Source organism: Manacus candei, unplaced genomic scaffold, assembly GCF_025592945.1.
Source record: "Manacus candei isolate 608988 ecotype Guabito, Panama unplaced genomic scaffold, ASM2559294v1 h1tg000034l, whole genome shotgun sequence".
NCBI classification, from domain to species: Eukaryota; Metazoa; Chordata; class Aves; order Passeriformes; family Pipridae; genus Manacus; species Manacus candei.
In genome coordinates, this window is record NW_026138082.1 from 12,871,035 (window position 1) to 12,894,406 (window position 23,372).

The window sequence follows — 23,372 nt, forward strand, 5'->3', positions numbered from 1 at the left end:
CAAATAGAGGAGCCTGCATCCTGATATGGACTACCAGAGTAACAAGCCACATCTTTTCTGAGACATTTTCACCTTCCTCTCCTTTCAGTAGACCTGTTTGGTCTCAACTGTCCACATAACCATTCAGAGAGGGGAGAGGAAAATTTGGATTTTATGCTTTTTGGTACTAGCCCTGGGAGACATCCCCAGACATACCCCTCTCTCTTCATCAGCTAAAGAGCCCCATCAGATTTACACGGAGTTTGTATGGACTCTCACTGCCAGTGCCACAACTACAGTGGTCTTTTCTGCTTAAGGGTGCCATGGGATTCATACAAGACTTATAAAGCCCTGCTGCCCAAACAGTTTATGGGTAAAAACAACCGAAGCTCACCCGAAGACAGGCACAGAAGGCTACAGGCAATGTGAAACACAAGCTCTTGGAAAATAGCGGGACAGGAACCAGTAGTATTAAGTAGTTATTTCTTTTCTGGGGGATGTGATCCAACTAGAGCATGGGCCTGGGATGATCACCTCGAGGAAGGAGGGATCTCCCCAAGATCTAAAAGAAACTTGGCTTCTGCAGCCAGTCACTACACAAAACTTGGCAACTTGCAGCACAAACGCTTTTAAAGGCTTTTTTTCCCCTCCTCTCTCTGCCCTTACCACATCATGCCCAGGACCCCAGAGAGGAACCAGGGCAGGAAAATAGTTTGACTAGGAAATCTTTCCAATGTCAACATCCTCTATCCTGGGGCCTTGCTTTCTGTGAAAAGATGGACTTTTTGTACACATTTGAGTGGACTGGGCTTAAAGGCAAAGACCTGTGTTGTGGGTTTAAAAAAAAAAGTTAAAAGATATTCTACAACCTAAATAGATTGGGCTCCCTGAGTACTCCAGTCTTTTGTTTAGCAACATTTAGCAACATATTCATTTAGATTGAGCAAAACCTTGGGCATTTCAATGCAAAGCAGCCCTAGGGTACCAAGCTTCACGTCCATGAATACCACGAACTGTTGCTCCAGTCCTCAGCAAAAGTTGTGGTGAGTCATTTAGGGACACACAGGCTATTCAGATTCCCAGCACCTGGGCTAGAACACCCATAACTAAACAGATCCCTAAGGCTTTTATGTCATTGCCCTTAATTTCTGCTGGAGCAGCAAAAACCTGGCTCAGACAATGCTGTGACTTCTCCATTAGCCAGTCCAGGCAGGGCAGAGACAAGAAACTGAACCAATACTTTAAGGCTGAAAGTCAAACTGGTAGTGGCTGGTCCTGAAGAGTAACCAAGCGGGATCTACTTAACCACACCAGTAAGTTGAACCAGTGATTAGGAATTACCACAGTGTCACTGTCTCTCTACCATGCCTTGTCTCTCCTCAGTCTCAAAGCTGATGAAAGGTAACCCTTGATGCAAAGTTACCCAAACTAGGCCTCCCTTAGGGACACATATCCCTGCACAAAAGACAATCCATAAAACAGGGACATTCATGACTACCATGCTGAAATATTGCCATTTCAATGGGACTACTATTAATTTTACAAGGCAGGAAGGCATAAGCATTTTAAGAATCCACTACACTAAGAAGCAGCTTACTTCACAAGACTGAGATGAGTGTTATTTTGAAGGAAGTCATGTCCATGACTAAAAATAAACCTATTCCATTTCCCTGTTTGAATTTCCTGTAGATCTTTAAAGAATACAGAGACCCAATCAAGTCATTCTCTTTGAAGGAAATATGTGAGATCATTAGAAACTTGCCTGCTGAGAGGTTCTCAAATCCAGATGTCTTTGTGGTAAATTTGCACAGAGTATTTGATACCTATTTATTCCCTCATTTACCAACCACGTGCAACTCGTAAATTCAGCACTGCTCTAAGAAAGGCATGACTGTTGGTAGCTCTACTTGCAATAGGCAGACATTGGATTAAAATGAGGTTTCATTGTTAAGAGAAAAGTTAACTTCCAGGCACAGTTCTTAATTTAAAACATCTGAAAAATTAACATTCTCATTTGGGCATTTTTCCAGGTCAGATGGTAGCGCCTGGATCTTCTCTGTACAATCTATCTCATCCACAGTAAGTGGCTAAATATTTGGCTTACTTCTCTAATGTATGCAAGTGAATAATTATGATGTTTTTACTAATCACCCCAGAATAAGTTCATCATCTCACATCATAGGTTTTTGTTCCAATGCTGCTTCTGGCTCGCTAAAACCAGAGCACTTGTGTCACACTTTCTGACACTCCCCACACACTCTGGCAGTTTCATATTTGGATGAACTCAGTTGCTTTCATTTTGGATAATTTCTTGAATCCCTTCAGCACTAGTCAAAACTACAGCTTAAATACACTATCCATCTAGGGGTTTTTTTGGTTGTTTGGGGGTTTTTGTTGAATGAGTTAAAATCTCTTAACTCATTTCTATTCCATGATTCCAAGCAGATTTAAAACACAATGTCCACACAGTGCTTCCTACAGTGAGTCCACACTCCTTTGGTTTAGTTTCAAGGCTTTCCCTATTACATCTTCAAATAGCACCTCTGTTCATGGTTAATGTAAGCTTGAGCAGCCCCTTGAAGGAAGTGACTTGCATCTCAGCTTGATGGAAATTTGGACTTACAAGACTGAAGAAGTTTACATGAGCTCTAATGGACTCCAGTAACCCATGCTGAAGAATTTTTATTAAAACATATAAAATAATCTTACCGTTCTATTTGGTGCTTACTGATAATATCTCTGATGGAGACTATCAACCAGTTTGGGGCACCATGTTTCAAAAAAGATTTAGACAGAAACAAGAATGTGAGGGTGTAGGTAGAATGACTGCTAGGAAAGGTTGAATTTAAAAGGCTGAATTAGCAGGAAAAAAAAAAAGAAAACTAAGGAGAGACATTAAGAGCCTTTAAGGATAAGAGAGATGTAAAAAGGGAGAAATTATTCATATGTTCTTTGGAGATAGGACAAGAGTAATGTATTTTGATTGCACCAAGAGAGTTGGTGCTAGAGACAGCTTCCTCTAGTGATAAGGACAGTAAACAGTAGGAAAGATTGCGTGGGGAGGTTGTGGAATATCCATCACTGTTGGTTTCTAAGAGCAAATGTGACAGATATGAGCCAGGAATCATTCTGGTATAGCTCGACTTGCTTTGGGCAAGGACTGTACACCAGTTTATTCCTCAAGGTAATCTTCCAGAGCTATTTATTTAATACTTGGTGATAATGAGTCCCATAGACAGGATTAAATATTGAATACAACAAACAAAACTATCTCAAGAAAAGAAGAGAGGAAAAAAGGCCTTGGACATTGTCAAGTTTTGAGGAGCTAGAGGTATGCTTTAGTCTTCAGACAGTCCTCTGATCTGGTTTTGTTTTGAATAAAATGAATATAAATTATCATTTTGTAGGCAGCATTAAGAAGCCTGTTGACTTCAGAAAGGTCACTTAAGGGGGCTAAGCTGGGTGGGTACTGGAATAATTTCAGATACCTCATCGAGTTTCTCATATCTGTCCTGGTGGTGGGCCTCATGAGAGGAAGTGCACATATTGCCTGACTGAAAAGAGGTTTGTGCTATAAAGTTCAGAATCCTTTTGGAATAGATTCAAAGCTTAAAGTAGAAATTAAAAAAAAAAAAAAAAGCACACACAAATTCCAGTTCCAAGAAGCTGAACTAAAGTTTAAGGACTACATAGAAAAATGAAGAGAGAATTAAGCTGGTCGTAAATGTTTATGATAACAATATTAGAGATCTAATCACAGTTCAGGTCATGGAGTCTCAATTTTTCGTGTCTCATGCTATATACAAGGATTCTGGGCATCCAGGCTGAGGAGGAGGTTGCTGGGTTATCCCTTTTCCCATGAAAGAAACAAGAGGAGTATGTGTTTTGCAAAGCCAACAGTACCATCTTTCAGAATTTCAGTTAACTTCCTTTTCTCCTTAAATCATCCAGTACTTTTATATAAGCCTCCTAAACGTTCTTCACAGTTGCTTCAGTTAAATACAAAACAACATCCATCATCTTAAGGTGCTTTCCGCAATACCAATTCATTAACAGATTTTCTAAATTTTGACTTCATTGACACAAACATTATTTAATGAAAGGTTGAGATTCAAAGCAAAATTCAAATGATGGGGAAATTTGGGTCTAAAACAGCAAAGACATAAGATGACATGTTTCTAAGAGCTTCACAAACTATTTCTGTGATAGTATAAACCGGGAGCAACTCCATCAAATATGGTCTAAAACCCCAACAATTGCACATCAGTGTAGTCCCACTGTGGCATCATGATCAGTTCTGAAAGTGCTGTCATGAATTATCATTTAGATGTCACCTTTTTTGAAAGCCTCTAGCAATGGTTGAGAAGAAAACAACTTAAATAAAAGCACTTCACAGTTCTTCTCACTGCATAATGGCATTTTATAAAAAAGAGAAAAACAATATTTTTTTGTTTAAAAAAGTGATGTGCTTTCCAAATGCACACAGCAAAGTCAAAATAGTTAAAACAATAAAGCATTTCCAAAATCAATGTTGCTAGTTTGGGGATATTATATGAAGAGTGGCTGACTAGTTGAAAAAATGGCATTTCAGAGGTTAAAGGTACATTTGAGACAAAGAAGCAGAAGACTGCTTAAAATGACATACAGGCTGTTTAGACAGTCAAGATTTTCGAGCCATGGGAAGTGGACTTGTAACTGCAATTAATGCTTCCCTTTCCTTTCCAGTATACTCAGATCTGTCACAAATACTGAAGTTCATTCAGAAGTAAATAAAAAACTTGGAGAACCCCCTCTCTATCCTGACAAACTCAAGTCTGACCTATTGGAATGGTCTGTACTTCTTTAAATAACTTTAAATTAGGAGTCTTTTGATCAGGCTTTATGAACCACTTAAGTCTCTCATAAACCACATACAACTAGCAATATTTTTTTTCAATTGGAAAGCTGGAGAGGACAGCATTTCCAACAAGTATAGTTTTAAGGTCTTAGGTTTTTTCCTCTTGAAACAGAAAACTATGTTTTGAGTCTATTAAGTACAAAGCAAAAGCATAATCACCAAACATCTAATACACAGCCTAAATATGCCAAGTTTGTATAACAAAAAAAGGGGGGAGATCAGGGTGGGAGGAGAGAAATAGAATGACTTCATAGCTAAATGACAGCAGTTGGTGAAAATGAATGAAGACAAGGGAATGCTGTGTGTTCATATTGTGTAGATTAATTTATGGAGCTTGAATGTCTTAGAGCTATTGATATATGAATACTTTTGATCAAGGAAAACACTCTTGGTGAAGAAAAAAGAAATTACTAGATTTCAGTACTCCAAAACTATGTATGAAAAACCCATGCTGAATAAAAGCAAAAATCACAGATTCTTATAAATTAGTAAAATTACCCATAGTTATGTAAATGTGAGTATACATTCACTTTGTATGCACATATTAAAGGGAAAGATGTTAAAAGAGAAAACTTTTTCAGAATAAGACATAATATATTGAGTAAAATTATAGCACAAGTAGGGAATTTCTTTCACAGGAGAAAGTAATTGCAATAGAGGACCCTGGGGCTGCCAGCATGGACTGTATGGAGTAAGGGCTCATCACAGAGCCACTTTTCTCCTTTTCTCCTTCTTGGCCATCAGTGAGGATGGCTAACACTGACATCCTATTCACTAGCAACAGCCCCACTTGCATAGAAGTGCAGATAACTAATGACATATGTGCTTACGTTTGGAGTCAAAAACTTATCTTTTTTTGTTTTCTCCCTCATATGTTTTTAACACTGAACAGAGGATATTCAGGTAATGAGAAGAGGTGTCTATAAGGCAAGGGACTCCTTCTTTTATTAACTATCTGTCACGTATCCTGGGGTACCCTGAATTTGTGCCTGAGCCTCATGCTATTATCCTAGGTCATGAATTGGTCAAGCTCCTCACAGCTATTTTCACCGTTCCCTTTATTCTTATGTGAATGTTCAAATATAAAAACTAAGTGTTATAGTTTCTAGATATGACACATCCTCAGATGGTACTTATTGGACATTTTTGAGCATCTTACCTAGCTTTTGACTTACCAAACACTCTTGAGAACTATTTATATCATGTCATTTGTAGCTTCATGCAACTACTAATTAAAAAAAAAAAATCCATACTGCAACGCTTTTGCTTCCTTCCTTGCAAATTTGAAACTGTTCCATAATTGTCCTAGCAAAGATTATATCACTGTCGATAACTGATCCTTGGAATGGAAAATGCAACATTAAATATGCAATCTAATACCAACTACCACATTTATTGACTACAGTTCCAAGAGAACTTTGCTCTTTAGTGTACAAGTTGGTGTGACTGCCAGTAAAGCTAGCAGCATATGTAATTCTGCAAAGACTCCTCTATATTTGCAGACTATATCTGAAGTAAGCCCAGCGAGCATGCTGGAGTCAGGGCTACCACAGGAATAGTCACTGGCTCTGGAGACATGAGAGAGCTGGTGGAGAAATGGTAGGTACCTCCTGTGCTCCTTCCTCATACAGGAAGAAAATCTTCAGGTTTAAACCCTTTGTGAAATGGCAGCAAGGAGCAAGAGCTTTTCAAAGGAGTGCTCTTTCAACAGCCAAGCTGACTGCAAATTGAGATATATAACTTGTATAGGCAAGGCCCTATTCAAACACTGCTTCTTCTAGTTCTGTCCAGGCATAGCATCTCCTCCATACATCCTTTCATCTCAGGTCATAAGCTCATAATTCTCTCCAGTCAGCAACAGGAAATAGGGACTTTTAAGGCTTTCCATAATGAGGCCAGAGAAGAAGCAGCTTTGCCTCTCCTTATTGCCCAGGGTGTGAGACACAGCCAGGTCAGATGTACTGCTTATTCTCAGATTTTCACACAAGCACCACAGCAGACCTCCATGAAGAACTCCTTTCATCTAGCTAAGGTATACCAGCACATACATGTCACCACAGCTGCTGACTCCCAAACTGATATTAAGAAGAACAGAAATTAAGTTCTGTTACGGATACAGACAAAAATAATGATTATAGGCAAGTTTTAGTTTTACCTAGGCCAGCCCTCTAATCTTAGTGTTTCCCTTTCTTTTTCAAGAGGATCTTATATTTAGCAGCTCTAGTTACTTTTACAGATCTACTCTGAAGACCGTGGCATTAACACGTCTGAACCCACCAGGTGCCAGAAGTCTTGCTCTGAATTGCTGGCACATGACGTGAGGCATACAAAGCACCTAGCAGAAATCTTTGCCTTGGTTCCCAAAGCAGCACAGCTGCACAAAACTAGCAAATTTCTTGTATGTCCTTCCCTTTCCAGAAGAGCTCATGTGATGCTAACTGGTGGGGCTCTGTGCAGCCTTGAGTTACTACACGTAAAAAAGATTGGGGACAAGGCAAAAATACTGTGCCAGACAGCTCAAAAGAATAGCCCAGATCAGAACACAGGGGAGAAGTCATGGATGCTGATTTTCTGCTCATTGTTTATGGAGTATTATTGTCAGTAATGCTGATCTTCTGGGCATTTGGGGATTGCTTATGGAGGGTTCCCCAGTTCTAGTTTTTTCAGTGATAGTATTTAGCAATACCTGTTTTGCAGAGAAAACCATCCACGGTGATTCATGAGAAGACCGTGACTAAAGTGCACACCAGACATGGTGGGATACAAAATACTAGTTTTACCTGTCCTGTTTCTTTACATCTGTGAGATACATTCATAGTGAAGTCCCTCATTTTTTTCACTGTGTGGAACCTAAGGATTCCCTTTTTCTTTGGTAACTCCCTCAGTAGGCAATTACCATGGCTTTTTGCTGTTTTTGTAGGGCTGAGAATCTGGCCCGTTTGACTCCAGGCGTCTGTGAAGTGTGAAACACAAACTTCTGAAAATTAAACTGCTTTGTCAAAAAATCATCTTTCACTTAAAATATTCCAAAAGCAAGAGATGTCAAAGCAAATTTTGCATGCCTCAAAGTAGAACAAAGTAAAAGGCCCCAAAGAGAAAAGGGAGATTCCTGGCCTGAGATTTAAGTGTTCCCTCCTCTAAATTTAAATAACAAAAATATTTTTCAAAGTATGAATCTCTTGGGCACTGGCATGTTATGTCACCAAATAATTTATTAAGGAAAGTTAGCTTTACTGCATCTGTTTGAAGTGTCAGAAGTTTCTTTGCCTGAAACAGCCTCTTATTCCCAAGGATGGAGGGAAGAAGAGAGTTCTCTTTGTATTTTTCTTTCAGAGCACAATGGATTAAAAACAAACAAACAAATCCTAAATAATGAGATAACAGTGAGGAAATTCATTCTAAAGGATTCTAGAATGCTGTAATAGTACGTCGCCATCCATAGTAGGGCAAAGCTCTGTTCCCTCCCTGTGCACCAATTGTTTAGTTGCACTCTCTGCCACAGTTTCTTTCCCAATATTCAGCATGATATTTCCTCCTTCTAGCCTTCAGCTTATATGGGTTTAATGCAGCCTGCCCTGAAATTAATGGAAAGACTGCTATTTACTTCAGGGTTCCCTTTTCCTCTTGCTGCAGCCCATTGGCTGCTTCAATGATTTCTCTTGTTTCCATTTTGGCTGGCCTTCAAGTCCTTCCCAAACATCATGCCTCTTGTTCTGTACACAAGCACAGTGAGAAAGAGGGAGAGACAAGATAATAATCTGTTTCCCATGTGCACTGGCCAAGGGGCATGGAATGGTTCATGTGGCAGCAGTGTAGGGAACAAACCAGGCCTCCTGTCCCAGGCAGCCCTCGGCAGTCACCCCAGCCTTCCCCAGCTACTCCCACTCTACGGTAGCTGCCAATACCAACATAGCCAAGAGTTAGGCTGCAGTTTTCTGCATTTATCAAACACCACATGCTGAGTTTTTGAGGTCACTAGACACAATCCCACACCTAGTCTTGGTATAATGCCCCCTACTTGGGTGATTTTCCTTCTAACAGTTTTGTCTCAAAAAATGAGCATGGATATGGTCTCCTTGTTTACATTATAGCACTTAACCTACTATCTCTAGAGATAATCTCTCTTTGAGTGATCCGCTTGCTTGACTGCAAACCCCTGGGTTTCTGAAGTATTGTAAAAAGTCAGGTGTATACTTTCTGGTGCTCAATACTGAAATACATATCAGGTTTTTCTCGCACCGACAACCAAACTTCTGGCCCTGAGTATTTATTAATTGTGGGCTGATACTTTCTTGTCTGGCTTTATCAATTTAATTGTAAATTCTTGGAGAACTGTAGTTTGCCCACAGTGGCAGGATTTGGCCCATGGGTGTTATCCTTTCATCCTATCTCTTGCTCTTATTACCACTGTTGTTTGATGGAGCTGAGTACCAAAGGTATATATTTACCTTGACAGCAAACATTTTTACCAGGCTGCTGTTAACACTTTCTGCAGGGAATGTTTCTCTATTCAGGAATGGTTTTGCATATATTTTCTCTTTAGCAGCTTGCTTTAATAGGTCTGCAGCACTTTTAAGCAGTGATTAAGCTTCGACATTGTAACATGATGGTGACGTGAAACTCCTCTTCCAAGGTAAGTCATCTGAACAGAGTGGCCCAGTTTAGGGCCACTCTCTGAAAGCACAAAGGCTGAGGATACCAGGCCTGCTGAAATGATTCCTGCTGTGATCACTGTAGTGTCTGACAATCATCTGCTTCCCATCAGCCTAAAAGACAGCCCACAATGTGTGCACAGATAGGGAGGGATGAGAAGCCAAGGCAATTTCAGGGTCTCAGTTGGGTCAGCTCAGTTAGGCAGTAGTGAAAAATGTATGTGCGGTGTGGGTGGGAGGGGACGAGCAAGTTTTAACTTTTTCTGAGGCACCTGTAGCTATCTATATCTACACCATTGAATAAGGGAGGATCATGGACTAATCGATGGTCCCAATTTCCAAGTGGAACAGACTAGATCATGCCCACCCATCTGTGGGGTAGTCACTTGGAAGAAATTTAAGTTTGAATCAACCAGGATAAGCCAGGAGCGACAAGTAAACAGTGTGGACAACGTGCTACCAATGCTCAAGTTCATTCCCACGCTGTCCCTTATTTAGATCACAAACAAACCAAATGCTATGTACATTTCATCGGCTTTGCCTGGTTTTGGACATTCCCGTATGAACCCCAACTGTTTAACAGGTCTTTGATATCCCTGGTCATGTCTGCCAAACAGTGACATCTCCAGTTTTTTGGAGACACACTTCAGTTTCAGAAGGTGCTCTGAGGAAGCGTCTGTGATCTGAACACTGTGAGCCAACTGCCTTTAACTATGATGCTATCTTGTATGCTCAGACTGCCTCAAAAATTCAAGCATTTTGTGCATGTGGGTGGGAGTTCTCCTTTGGCATATGCCCCGCTCCACAAAATTATAGATAAGAGCACTTGTTTCATATGGTTTGTTGTCAGATTCCTTTCAGATGCTTCCTTGACAATGGCAAATAATTGACTTGATTGTTTTCTGTGCCTTTCTCTTATCCATTTTTCTAGCAATTTGAGGATCTTGTGTTTTGGTTCATTTGCTGTACTTTCATGACCAGAAAATTAAGTCAGCTATATATATATCTAATTCCATCTTTTTGTTGGGTAACTCAAAATTGTAGCATTGCAGTTTCAGCATCATGGAGAGATACAAGCAATAACTCTTTTAAAATTCTCTCTAGTGACTTAGTGTCATTTTCTGCTTCAGTTGTTTTACATCCTCAAACTTAGTGATGAAACAACTCACATCAAACATGATTGCTAGACATTTTGTCTTGGTTTGAGTGTCTTTTGGTTCTCTGTTGATAATCAACTCAGTCCAAAAGCTACCAGCTGTCTCTGCTGTAGGGAATTTCTGCTTTAAAGTACAATTCACTAGCATCATATAGTGTTGTTGTCTTTTCAGTCATACAGAATAAATGATTACCTGTTTCCTGGTATTATAATGGTTATGTATGGTAACCTCATCTATTGTATCTTTTTCCTTTTTATTCAGAATTCAGCAGCTGTCGGATGATGGGAAAATAGTAGAAAAAATGTAAGCTAGTTTAAAAGACCTAATATTAAAGCCCTTTAGAAATTAGATGTAGCTGTGTTGCTTTGACCTCTTTGGCACATAATCCTTAAAAAGTCAGCAAATGCATGTGAAAGCGTGGCAGAAAAGTGCATTTTACTGTGTTTTCAGTCAGATTTTATTCCATTTCCTGAACTCTCTCAAATCAGGTTGTGGTCAGCAGAAGGTTGTGAGACACATGCTGTTCCCAGTAGATCCAGATAATCCTACTCCTGACATTGACAGGCACTACTCACTTCTGAAGATGGAATCCTAAATGCCATTGCCAGCTTTCTTTATCTAGATGAGGTCCATAATCTTTCAAAGGAGCCATTTTACTTACCTGAGTGCTTTTGACATTACCATTGTTTGTCATGAAGCACTGGGAATCACTCTGCTTCTCCAAAGCAGGTAATGTTCATTCAGGAAGGTTTTTAGTCATGAACTCTAGTTGTCTGTAAATGTGCAGACTTCTCTGGCTATGGTGCTTGCCTAGCTTTTCCTCATTCAGTCATAGTACAGAGAAAATGGAAGCACACTCGTGTGTGCTTCAGGGACATCCAAAAGGCACTTTTGTGAAAAGGGATTTTGATTATCAGACAACTCTTTTAAGTTCTTAAATGAAATCAGCACCGAAGTAAAGTAAAGTATAGGTATCTGAAAAGAAATTCCTGTTGGTAGGAAAAGTGTGCAAAAGAAGGGTGCAGCAAAAAATGCACGGAGAGTCATCATGACTTGTGTAAAAAAGATGCTTATCCTCTCTGAGTTGGTACAGTCATTCACATGGTGACACCCATGAGAGCCCTGTTGACCTCACCCTCAAGGCACTAAGAATAGTGATGGCAGCTTGAATTTTATACCATCCTACCACCATTATAGTAGTCTAGCTGGTTCTGGTTAACCAAGTTTTTCTCTCAAACAAGGCTGAAGAAGTCTTATCGCTTCACATATTTACTACCAACCTACTACTTATTTCGTGCTTGATTTCCTGAGGTTTTTTTTTTTAGTTTATATCACAGAGTTTGATTTTGGGCTGGTTTTTTTGATGCCATCTTGTATTTGTATCATGAGGTTGTCTGAGGTTTACAATAGCATTTCTGTTTCCATGTTTTTGTGCTGCATTAATACTATGTGTCTGCAAAATCTCACTCTTGGTCTCACTTCCTGCCTCCTTGACAATGTCATTTTGCATTTTTTCTTTTATCAGTACAATTAATCTCAATGACTTCTTTTTCCATGATTATTATATACAAAGTCTTTGTGCAGGGCACCCTTTCTTACTCCTCAGATTATTTGTTTTTCCCTTTTAATTTTGTTTGCCTACTTTTTACCTATGTGCATTTGGGGTTTGCATTCCTAGGGTACATTTTCATGTTTTCTCTCTTCCTCCTAGTGGATTAACTATTCTAGGTCTGGCTCATCTTAAACCTTGCGTTTACATGGGAAATCACTCCTTACCCTTGCACACAGCTCCAGTTTTTGGAGGTTTGTTGAGGAATGTTCTTTTAAGTTTAAAATTCTCATATTTAGGTACTTTTAGATTTGATAATCACAGGATGGTCATCTGTTCCAGACTGAGCAGATACTCTTTCTAGTGGAAACAATCTTAGAAAGTTTTTAGTTCTTCACTTGGGTACTCACCAGCTTAGTGTTGATGCATCTGTTCAGCATGTGCCTGCATGTCTATCTCGGAGAGCAGTGTGGTTGCATTTATTTTGTTTCTCCTTCTGTCTGGCTTCACTACATCCTGTATCTGTTTTCCAGAGTAACCTAGGGAATGTTCAAATGATGAGCATGGTCATCTGCATACAGGCAGCTATGGTACAGTGCCATGACTATTGTTTTTTCTTTAGCAGAAGGATCCAAAATTCATCCTTAATGACAGGTGCAATTACAATTGACAAGCAATTGAGGATCCTAGTTAGAAAATAAGGCAATTAGGGCACAAGTTCATTTTGACATTGTCAACAAAACACTGACATTGTCAGTTCAAAACACTACAAGAGGTGAGAATGATGCAAAAAAAGGACAGCGGTACTCAGACCTGCAGCTACACGACAGCACTCTGTGGTGCTGCCAACATGATGACAGCCAAGGTGATGGGAGATTCACTCTGAATCACATCCATTTACAGGGGCCAGCAGACACAGTGTGGGCAAAGAGCGCAATGAGCACACTGCTGGATGTTTTTTTCTTGGAGATAACAGCAGCGGAAGACGCTCTGATTAATAAGCTGAAAGCAAATGCAAATCTTATTAATCCTTACTTGGAACCCAGTCCACAAGTTTTCACGTCATTAGAAATAGGGTTAGTATCAGTAAAGTAGTATATCAAGGTCTTTGATGTGGGACAGAGACAAACCTATGGGGCACTAAAGACAGCCCCTATGAGTATAAGTAGAAAGAGGCAAATTTGGGAAAGAAGATAAGATAATCTATGAGAAGTTGGGCCCTTACCCCAAATTGTGGGAACACCCACTAGCACTCCACTGCCAGTAGAGAGGTGGAAACTCTATGGTAAGATATGCACTTTGCACCTTCCTAATAATTGTCCCAGACAGGCGATGACAGCCCAATGCTTCTGAGTAGTAACTCCTCCAGGAGGAGGAGTGCAGGCAAGCAAACAACTCTCCCAACCCTCTAATAAGCTCATTAGCATATGTCTTTGCTAATGATATGTATGGAACCAGTCTACTCCCAGCTGACAGATCTCTGGGTTATTTTACCATTTAAAACAAAGAAACAAACAAAAAAAAACAAACTCAAAGCTGGAAAATAGCATGCAAAAATAGATTTAAAGAACATGAGAAGTGGAAGGTCAAGAGTTCAACAGCTGGGTAGTGCCAGAACTGGGACAGTTTACATAACCTTGCTGTAGCCTCCCCGAGTGAATGCAGCAGTTAGTCACAGGAACATGGATCATTTTTTTGAGAGGATGCTGGCTCATTTTGTGTCATAACGGCCAAAAGGATTAAAGAGAGAAATAGAGATATTCCTCTCCTCACATTCAGGAGGTGGCACTGTTCAGAAATCCAGCCCCAAAATGGAAACAGTATTACTAACTTTATCCATGAGCTTCTGCAATACAGCATGCCCAGAATATCTTTAATTATTTACAAATACTAATTAAACTTCATGCTGCACAAGTAAGACATTTTTAACCCCATTTTATATGCTGGGGAGAGAAGCACCATAGTCAAAGTATTCTACTGGATAATCTGAGATATCCTTATGGAATCAGTTATTTCTTAGCACCTACTGACATTTTAGACCTGAAGATTGCTATGTTAGTTCTGTTACACAGAACTTGGAGACAGTGACAGACAAGAAACAGTTTACTTCTATTTTTTGGCATTTGGAGATAATTCTTTGGATAGTGTATACTTCTGGGAATCACAAAGCCCTATGTGGGCCTGTTTCTTGAAATATATCTGCAATTTGTCAATGGATCTACTGTAGGGTTGGTCTCTGCAAGTAAATTAAGAAAGTGATATTTAAGAACAAACTTGTACTTTTTGTTCCACATTTATCCCAATGTAAGAAGCCAGCCTTTCCAACATTTCCCTGATGCTCAGCAGAGCGCTAATGTTGACAGCAGAAAGACAACAATAGCACATCTTTAACTATATTATCTGTTCTTCATTTCTACAAAATTATGTAATGTAATGTACACACTGTCTCCTTTGAAAATATACTATGCCCAGAAGAGAACTGATATATTCCTTGGTTGGATTATAGGTGCACTGTTGTTCTGAGTGTTCTCATCCCACAGGCTCCTCATTGTCATTTAAAAAATATTTTTATTGAAAGTCAATACCTTTTACCAGCTTTCAGAGAGAATTTAAATGTTTATTTGAGTACATAAAATAAGAATAAGAAATTTTTTTCTGACTTTAGTAGTATGTGACTTCTAATAAGTCTGGAAGTTATAAAAACATGGCTTTAATATTTTTATGTTATTTCTGGATTTCCTAAGGTAGTCCCATGTGTGTTTTTTATTTCCATGTCCATATGTAGCCACAGAGAGTGCAAAGACATGTGGAGCTTATAAACACAGACATTTAACTTTTAGAAAATGCATGATCCCATTAGAAGATGTTATGGTTACAGTTTAATGCCTGCGTTGCTGGTTTGGGAAAACCTTTGCATTGTGTTTGAGGAAACACCTCTTCCTATTTGTGTTTTAGGAATATTCTAAGACAAGAAAAGTAGGTTCATATGTATGTGAACATTTGAGATTTGACCCTCTACAGCAGTAAGGAAAGCCTCTTCTGCTTATTCTTTGAAGACATAAGGTGATGAAGTTTCTCCTGTCTATTTGCTCCCACAGATGATCTACCTATTGCACAAAAGGCAAAGCACTCTTTTCCTATGCTTGCCAATACCCTTTCTTCTACTTCCATGTATTAGTGTGACTAGTGCTGACAAGCAGGATGAAGAGCTCAGTTCAAACCTTCCCTTCTGCTTCCAGGCTGCTGTTCCCACCTCAAAGATGGTGTTCCCAGGGAGGCAAACCTGCCACCTCAGCACCTCCTGGCAGTAATCACCTGTAAGTCAGCAAGACCCATTTAGCGCTCCCCAGCCGAGGAACCTCCTGAAAATATCGTGGGATGTGCCAGGCAAATACTGTCAGCCTCCTAAAATACTGTAGGCAAGTTCAGATCCCTTTTTTCCCCCACTACTCTGTAATTATTTATAATATGCTATACATGACAGACTACAGCTGGTAAAATACGCACAGCCAAAACCAAAATGAATGGAAGTGTTGCCGAGTTAGCAATGTAGAAAGGGAGGAAGTGTAAGACAGAAGATAAAATGGTGAAGCAGATTAGTCACCTATCAGACTGTGATTAATGTACTGGTTTGAGTGAAGAATCTGAACATGACATTTGGTTATCCTTATGAAAGGTAATCTCAATTAAAATGTTTTGATTAAAAAATCCAAAAACCCCAAAACCCAAGAAGTGTAAAATTTAACACTTTGGGGGTCTTTTAAAATACAAGCTTCTTAGGATCTCACTTTTACAAATTATGGCTCAGAAGAATCCAGCAAACAATTCTGACAGGTTTTTCTGAGAGTCAACCTAGTTTTACCAACAGTGGCTTGAAACAACCAAGAAAATGGAACTCACATCCTGCCCTGTTCTACAAAAGAGCTGCCTTTACATCTCCTTGCTATTACAAAGCTGAGCATGTTTTGTTCTCAAAACATTACCTTTCTGTGCAAACCATGGCTATTATTTATTCAGCATACATTCATGATAGCTGTCACTGATTTCTTGCCCACTGACAATTCCAACAGTCACTCGTGTGTCATTTTGTGACTGCATTCCCAGATGCTAAATTATTATTACAAATAAATCCTAAGCAGGCTCTTAATTTTCATACTGCTGCAAAAAGCCGTGTAGCTCTATAGGAAGATAGGAGCAGGGAACAGGAAGGAAAGGAGAAAATCTCAACACCACATCATTTAGTACATGTGACTGCAGAACTAAGGTTTTAACAGTATTTTACGTATTTTCCATGCAAATGGCTGACGGAGAAGCCATGGACATTATTTCAAGATTTTAATGAATAAGTGTTTTAAGGTGAGATTGGAGAAAGGAGAAAGTAGTTCGGCATGAGGAGGAAGGCCACACAGAGGGAGGAGAGAAAACAATGTTATGGACTTCAGGCTAAGACGCTTAGAAAAGTTGTGAGAGTAAAAGGAGAATATAAAGAACTGTGCCTGTATTGTGTGGGTAAATTTAATTATTTCTTCTGTTTCACTGGGAGAATATCTGGCAGATTTTCTGGGTGATTTCTGAAGGCAGATATCAATACAGTCAAGCCATGGTGGTGAGTGCCAAAGAACAAGACTTGTGAGAGGACCTGCTGTGGGCACACATAGGTTTGACTCATGTGGAGGGAACACTCCAGCACATCTCACCTCTGCCACCGGGGCCGCAGGAACTCAGAGCAGCTCTGCTGGCCTTTATGATCCTAAGGAAATTACAGGTACCCTGAAGGGAAAACCAAGGCTTCTTCCTATGCTTCCCATGCAACTACCGGCACTTGATTCCTGACTCCACACCTTGCTCCTCTTCAGCTATACTTGCTCAGAGCATCAGGCTTTCTATGACATGCTGCCAAGCCAGTTTATCTGCACTGGCTTAGAGCAGTTCTGTGGCTGCTGTGTGATCTTGTTTTGGTCTGCTTTCATTGATTAGTTGGTTATTTTCTGATTTCACTCAAAAAAGAGTGGTAAGTAGTTTTTTGATTGATTGGTTGTTTTTTTTCTTTGTGCGATGCTGGTTTTAATTCACAGCAAGAGCATTCAAAGTTTTGGACAAACACTCTATATTCCCGCTTTTTGATTATAAAATTAAGTGCATTTTTTTCCTATAGCTTTCGCAGCAAGATTATCTGGTTGTTTGATTAATTTCCAAGATATTAAGATCCCCAAGAAACCTCTATTGACTTGTGAAGAGGTAAGATTACGTATAATCCCATAAAAAAAGGCAAACAGGGTTTACGAAAATGCCCCTTTTCCTAAAGCCACATTCTGGTTTTCTGCTGAGAAGTCTAGAGTATTAAGACACCATTTGCAGTCCTGACAGTCTCCAAACAGGAACCAGTAGTCAATTCAGAACAGACTGATAGTCTCCATAACCCTGCTCTGCCTTCAGACTGCTTTGGGCCAGCTGAGGCAGGCTGTTCTCTAGGCAGCAGCTCTGTTCTGTCTGAACTGGTACCTGCTGCCTGCTGCTGGCCCAATGGCTGCAGCCTGTGCTTCTCAAAATCTATAGGATCAGGATCCCGATCAGTGTTTCTGGAAAGGCAGAATAAGACCTCTCCACTGAGCTGCTTTTATCATCCAAGAGAATGAAAAGTGGAAATTGTTTTTTTGATTGATCCATACATTTATACTCTTGTGTCGTATATATGTTTTATGTGGTAATATAATTTTTTTAAAAAACCAATCTTCATCGAAAGATTAGGAGGGAAATTTAAAACTAGCTACCTAGGAGCCCAAAAATTTTGTTTCTTTTTACATCTATAATTGGGTTTAAAGTGAGAAGTGCCATAAGTGACATTTTATTTTGAAATTACCATCCTTTCCAAATTCTTTATTTGAACTCATGGAACAAACTCTGTTTGGTCCTGAAATGTAATGATCAAGAGTCACCTACACACAACCTACAGTCACCCAGACAGAGAACTGAAACTCTTTCTTGTCATGAACACACATCTGTAGACATTCTGATAGGAAACAAGGTTATATTTGAACTTGTAAAACTGCAATTTCATCAGGAAATCAAATTGTCAAGATTAAAGAACTCTCTGGTTAAATAGCAGCAGCCAAAAATGAAATCCAGGGAGGAGAAGTGAGAGGGAAATGTAAACCTTAGTTATCGAAAACTTGTGTTATATTTTGCTATTTCAACATGTTTAATTAGTTTTCTCTCCCTCTGCATTTGCATTTTATATGTCTCTCATGTTCTTGTTGGAGCCTAACTGCAATTTCTTCAATGCTAAGGCAGAAGAGCTTTCCAGCCTAGGAAATAAGGGACAGGGTGATGTACCAGTCTGTCAGTAAGGGAGCATCCAAGGTCACAGACAGGGTCATGCTGAGGAGAGGACTTGAAGCTGGAGCATGTGATGCTTTCAGAGGACCCTGGAGGTGGATGCAACACCTTGAGAAATGCCGGGAGGATTTATGGCAGTGCTGAGAACCTGAAGGGAACAAAGTGTACAGAGAACTTTTCTAATCACCTGTCTGTGGGGCGGGGTGCACTGTGACTGGAGGACAGCGAAGCCTGCACATCTTTGGGTGCAGTGCAAGACCGAAGCTCCAGCAAAAGTGCCCCGCCGTGCTGTGGGGACGGCAGGTACACCCCTGGAACACAGCCATGGTGGGGCTGACGCTGGTCTCAACACAGCTGGCCCAAATACTCCGCGATTAAATGTGGAAAATGGAATAAAACCATAACCGTGGAAAACCTCTGCCTTTTTCACTGCCACCGTTGTCTTAGAACACACCATTGCCAATTTCAAGAATTAGGGATAAAAAAAAATCGTAAAAGTAAAACAAGACGTCGTCTTTCACAAAGAGGCATAATCTGCTTAAGGTTGTTCTCCCATTCATCGGGGATGCGGAGACGCTCAGCTCACTCCTCCCGCCTCCCGAGGCGCCCTGACAGGGCGCAGAGCACCGCGAACGGCTCCAGCGGTGGCAGCTGTCGGCCGCGCCCCCTGGCCCGACCACCTCTTCTCTTCCTCCTGCTCCCGCCTCTTCGCCCCCGGCTTCTCCTCCCGGCCAGCCCGGGGCAGCCCGCGCCGCGGCCCCGCCGGGTGCCCGAGGAGCAGCGGCCGCAGCCCGAGGGTGTCTGTGGGCGCTGCCCGCCCGCGGCCCCCGAGCCCGCCCTGCCTCCCGCGCCGCCCGCCAATCCCAGCGGCGGGGGCGGTCGGGCGCGCTCTGCCATAGGCCGGCGCCGCTGTCAGTCGGGGCGGCCCCGCGGAGGGCGCTGCCGGCTCCGGGCGGACAGCGGGGCCGGGAGGCGGCGGCGCTGCGGTTGCGCCATCTGTCAGGAGCCCCGGTGGGAGGGAGCGCCCGAGCCGCGCTCGCCCGGGCGGAGCGGAGGCGAGGCGGCAGCGACAGCAGCAGCGCGGAGAGCCCGTGCGAGCCCATCCCTGCCCAGGCTGCGGCTCCGCCGCCGCACGGAGTCGCCGCCTCCGCACCCGGCCGCGGCTCGGCGCAGTGCGTCCGCCCCGGGGAGAGGCAGCGGCGCTCCTCGCTGCGGGCGGGCGGGCGGGGGCAGCCGGCGGAGGAGCGGAGCGAGAAGGATGCGAGTGCGGCGGCGCCGCCCCGGCCCCGCGCTGCGCTGAGCCGAGCCCAGCCGAGCCGAGCTGAGCTGCCTTAGGTAACGGAGGGGCCGAAGCCCGCCCGGGGGGAGCGGGGGCGGGGGCTGGGTAGGTGGATGGATGCATGGATGCTGCGGCGAGTTTGTTTCCTTTGTGCGCCCGAGCGGTGATGGGGTGCGGGGGTACCGGGGCGGGGAGGCGGCCGCGCTGCTGTGGATGTCCCCCACGCAGCACACGCGGACCCCGCACCCGGTTCCGCCCCGGCCGCGGCCCGAGGCGCGGGGAGGGCCGGGGGCAGCGCCGGGGACCGGCTGTGTGGGGCCCTGCGTGCCCGAGGGTCGCCCATGTCCGCCCCCGCGGCCGCCGGCCGGGGAGAGGGGAGGGGGCGCAGCACAGGGACATATTTGTTGTCGCCGAACTGCGAAAAAGGGGAGGGGGGAAATAAATAAAAAGACCTTCTCTCTCTCTGAAATAAATCGTATAGGATTTTCTCGTCTGTGACAAAGGCCTCTTTCAGGGAAGAAAGAAGGGACGCACAAAACGCCCAAGGGTGGTAGGATGTGAAAAGAGGCTTGTTTCTTGTCTCTCCCCTAGAGCCTCTCTGTTCCTCCCCAGATGAGGCCGCTGATCTGGTGCCAGTTCCTTTTCAGACACATTTTAGATTAGGGAGAGATACCAAACGCCACACCACGGGTGCCAGCGTTTTGCTGCGTCTGCAGAGCTACGGTGTACGCGTCGCCCGACCTCCTTAATAACACTCGGTTTGGTCTCTGCTTCCTCGGGAACTCGCCTGATTGCTGCTCCTTGTGGATTCTGTGTGAGCTCTGGGAGAGGACTGGAGAGGGAAGGGGGTCACTTTGTGGAAACAAGCATGATACCTTGGTCCGTTCATTGGTGACGGGGAGGGCAGGCCTGAATAGGTGCTGGAGGAGAGTTTAGGATGAGTGGAAAAGCAACCTTCTGCAGTTGCTCATCAATCGCTCTGATATGCTCCGGTTTTTAAGGTGCTAAATAACAAGTGAGAACAGATTAGGCTTTTGAAATGCATGCACAGGACTGGGAACGCCTTTGAGACCTTGCCATTTTCCTCCTAGTATACAACCTCCTTAACTCCCACATCCTTCCTTCCACCATCCCTGCAGCTGTAACACTTTCCAGGATCTCCTTCCCCCCCCCCCCCCCTTTTTTTTTTTTTGTCTTGATGTCTTTTTAACTAGCTTCTGGAAGCAGAGAACAATTACAGGTGAAGATCTGTTTGTTTATATGCTGGTGGAGGAAGTGTTTTCATTAGAGTTGACTCGTCTGGTCTCTCCTGAGGAGGAACAGTAAGCTAAAGGGACACTGTCAACTTGAAATCCAGAGAATGTGTATGATGAATGGAGAGCTGTGTCCAATATTACACCCACCGTCGAGCTCCCTGCTGGAGATCTGTGGTTTTTATAAGCCTGTCTTCTGACTATGTGGGTTTGTCATGCAGTGAAGGAGTAAAAACACACTTCAAATAAAGTTCTGTTAAGTGAACAAAGGAGTGCAGAAGAAAAATATCAGAGTGGGAAGGAGGAAAGGCAGCACCTCCAACTCCTCAGTTACATCCATTGTAGCCACTGCTTGACCCGGTGGGAAACTGAAGGGGCGATAGTTCTTTTTTACAGTCACACATTTACTTAGTATCAGTTAAGTGGAAAGGTTGTTACCTTTTCCCCAATAGTACACGAGTTTTCTGCGCCTTGGTGTATATGCTCAGAAAACTGGTAGCACTTGATGGATGTCAATAGGTCAGTGTATTTTCACAATATAAGAACAATTTTAAGAAGAATATCTCTTGGGAAAAAGACCATGGGTTCCTTCTTGAGCCCTTTTTACCCCATAAAGCTGTGAGTTTGATGACAAAGAGAGAGAAAGATTGCCTAATTAATGCTTCAGAAACTAGTATTTCATTGATAGTAGGCTGCAGATTTATCATAGTTTGTTGAAATGTTCAGATGCTTCTTAGAGGATGCCTGTAAGCATCCTTCCTCTCCACTTCTAACAAATTGCTGCCTCATCTGTGTGAATTGTCTTTGGCAAAAGTAACAATTTCCAATATGAAGTTGTCTAATGGTAGGCCACTGGCTGTGGGGTTTTGTGGTTTGTGCTTCAGGCATGTCATTTCGGAAATTCTGCGTTGCCTGCTGGTGAAAGATATGGTGGCATGAAATACCAGTTAAGTATAAAACCCTGAACAGGCTTCTCTGGAAATTATTTTGATGTTGAGTAAATACATGTCTTCAGTGACAGACAAACAACTTTGGCATAGGGGCATGGCAGTCAATGTAAGCCAGAAGTGAAGGAGGTGGTACAGAGAAGTTGCTTATTGATCATTTTAATAAGTGTCTTTAAAAGCTAGGACCCGTTCATAAATTTCTATTTCATCTGAGTAAAAATAGTGTTGCTGAGGAACTAGTTATTTTACATACTACACTAGGTTCCACAATACCTTTATGTGAAGTGCCTAAATGGTGTTATCTGAAATGCGTGAGTGGAGTCTGATATGGAGAGGGCCTCCATGGCCATTTGTCCTATGGTTTAGCTGAGTTAAGTTGAATATACTAATCTGGACATGGTATGGGCTGCACTGGATTTATAGTGTAATAAAATTGTGGCTAAAATAAGTGAAAACTGTCCAGCACCTTTGTGATAATTTAACACTTTAATATGGTACATCTACAATATCATATATTTCATGGTGTTAAAGAAAGCTGAGAGCTGTTGGCCATCTTATGCCTGATTACTTTTATTTAACCAGTGCCTTCATTTTGCTGTCTTGATGCATTATAGTGCTTTTACTTCAGGGATAGAAAGAGTTGAAGGCATATGTTTTCTCTTCATCCTTCTCTCTGGGATGCACATTAATATTTGATTCAAACTTGTTCTGTAAAGTTCTGCTTAATTCAGTTTGGGCACTACTTTGAATATATAATAATAGTGTTTGTTTGTGTCATGGACAGTGCTTTCTAATTTGCTTTATGGGCAGGTCTACTGCTGAGAGTGTATTGTCACAGTGACCTTCCTTTCAGAGGGAGAAAACCAATAATGCCTGTCCCTTTCCCACCCCTGCAACTCCCACAGAAGTGTCTTCACAAGTAATTTTGACCCATTACTCCAAAAACTTGAACCAGCAAATCTAGTTCACATAAGCAATCTCATTGAAATCCAGCAATTAAGGATTCCTTTGGTGACAAAAGGCCTACAGATCTGTATTGTGCAAGTCAGCCATTTACTCAAGTCAAAACCCACAAAAGGGTTTGCGTGCTTCAATGTGGAGCTCCCCAAGACCTTGCTACCAGGGCACTTGTGACCCCTGTGGATCTCACTCCCCTGAGCAAGGGATGTTGCTGTTTGCTGTGCCATGCTGAATGCACTGTGCACCTCAGAGCTGCATTCCCAGTGGCCAGAGTGGCAGGGGAAGTGCTGCCAGGGCCCCTCAAGGCAAAGTGCCTCAGAAGGAGGTGAAACTCCAGGGCTGCATCTGCCTGCCTGCTGGGTG

The 23,372-nt window shown here is 42.2% G+C and overlaps 1 protein-coding gene across 4 annotated transcripts in view; it reads left to right on the forward strand.

The window, feature by feature from the left end:
• Positions 1 to 19,516: 19,516 nt before the first annotated feature.
• Positions 19,517 to 23,372, forward strand: part of FYN (FYN proto-oncogene, Src family tyrosine kinase) — a 143,208-nt gene continuing 139,352 nt past the window's right edge. For 2 of the 4 annotated variants that reach the window (XM_051792200.1, XM_051792201.1), the window contains exon 1: positions 19,518 to 19,905. The gene's annotated coding sequence lies outside the window, so the exon portion shown is untranslated. Of the gene's footprint in view, positions 19,906 to 23,372 lie in introns of all 4 variants that reach the window. The other 2 variants (XM_051792203.1, XM_051792202.1) reach the window with 2 other exon arrangements.